Source organism: Octopus sinensis, linkage group LG12, assembly GCF_006345805.1.
Source record: "Octopus sinensis linkage group LG12, ASM634580v1, whole genome shotgun sequence".
Taxonomy (NCBI): domain Eukaryota; kingdom Metazoa; phylum Mollusca; class Cephalopoda; order Octopoda; family Octopodidae; genus Octopus; species Octopus sinensis.
The window spans coordinates 78,611,246-78,613,265 of record NC_043008.1 but is presented as its reverse complement, the minus strand read 5'-3'; positions in this window follow the sequence as shown (position 1 = coordinate 78,613,265).

The window sequence follows — 2,020 nt, the reverse complement described above, 5'->3', positions numbered from 1 at the left end:
TGTTGACCTTGAGAAAACTTTCAACAGAGTTCCTTACTCTATAAACTGGTGATCTCTGAGGCAGCTAGGAATAGATTAATGGCTTGTGAAAGCTGTACAGGGGAGCTGTCAGTAATGTGAGAGCTAGCCAGAAGTTCAGAGATGAATTTAGAGAGTAGTTAGTTCACCAAAGCTCAGTTATCAGTCCCTTCCTATTTATCACTGTTCTTCAGGCCATAATAGAGGAATTTAACACCTAGAAACTACTATATGCTGATGATCTCATTCTCATAGAATTTGTATTAGAAATTGTATTCCAGGGGTGGACCAATGTTTTAGTAAACAGGAAAACATACAAGATGGCCCTTTTCAAGCAAATGGCCCTGTTTGATATGCAAGAAAGGTGTGGGGAGGAATTCCATACTGTGTGCCCAGTGTAAGCTATGAACACAAGGGGTGCAGTGTTATCACAAGAAGGCTAACAGAGAAAATAGTCTTTGTATATGGAAAATGCATGGGATCAATGAACAAGGGAACTAGGTTTTCTCAAATGCACAGAAGATTCCCTGGAGGTAGTAGATAGTTTCTGTTACCTAGGTGACCCAATTAGCTGTGGGAAAGAATGTTCTGAAAGTATAGTTGCTAGAATAAAAATAGGATGAAGAAACACTATTCTATATTTTTGAGATGAGGAATTATGTACATTATTTACAATGTATGGATAGGTGTCCTCATCTTGTTTGTTGTTACCACAACGTTTAGGCTGATGTACTCAACAGCTTTCATCAAGTAGTCTGAGTTCGAAATTCCACCAGAACACCGGATGAAGGCTGGAGAGTACATCATCCAAAATGTTGTGATAACAACAGACAAGATGACACCTATCCATCCACTGTAAATAAGGATGATGAAAGTCCAGAGCTATTACTTCCTTTGACAACAAATAGACTATCTCAGTGAAAGGTAGATGATATAATATGTGTACAAATAGCAATGTTACATGGCAGTGAAATGTGGGTACTGAATGCAGGGGACCTGCAAAAACTAGAGGAGAATGAAGCTAGTATGCTCCATTAGATGTGCAATATCAGTGCACATTTACAGCAAAGTGTTAAGGTATTGACAAAAAAAACAAAGTATAAGAGGAATGAGATGTAGTGTGCAAGAGAGATGATTGCATTAGTTTAGTCATGTGGGTGTATGAATGAGGACACCTCCATAAAGTAGTGCCAGCCATTCAAGTGGATGAAAATTGCAGAAAAGGGATAGAGTAGTAAAGGCTGATCTCAAGATGTCAAGCCTCACAAGCCTCACATAGGAACAGGAGGATTAGTGATTTGCTGTGCTCAGGAATACCCAACACAGAAGAAATTATGCAGTAAAAGCATTCTGTTTATGCTTGTCACCCATCTTGCTCTGTCAAGCATTCCCCTAACACCCAGCCCTCTACCACTCCTCTATCCATGGCACTACTTGATGGTTGTTATTACTTGAAGGTAGTATCAGCATATATTACACCTACCCCTTTCTTTGTAATACCATTTACCTTTTCCCTGGAACTACTTCAATTCCTTATCTTTATTACTCTCCCTTCACTAATTATTTTCATCAACTATCACCTTTCTGCACCAACTCTGTTTTAACAGCTCACATGTCTACTATCTTTCTGTATCCTCTATTATCCATCAACACACCCCACTCACGAAAGCTGCCCACATGTACCCTGCATTTCCCTTATCACCACTCTTACACCTCACCCATCATCTCCCTACCATCTGATCTATCCTTCTTGGGTCACTTCTATCTCTTCTATTTTGTATCCCTCCATACTGATATTTTCCATCAATTGTTCTTCCACTCTTGTTCATCACTAATTTCACCTCTAACCATCTGTTACTCTCCCTTCACACTCTCTTCTCTCTTCCCACGGACTACTGTCTGTGTCCTCTTTTATGCTCATCTTCTTGTAGTTTGAGAGTTTGCCCTGGCAACTCAATCTCCACCGTCTTTTATTCCCTTCTTGACTACTTTCACCCATCCT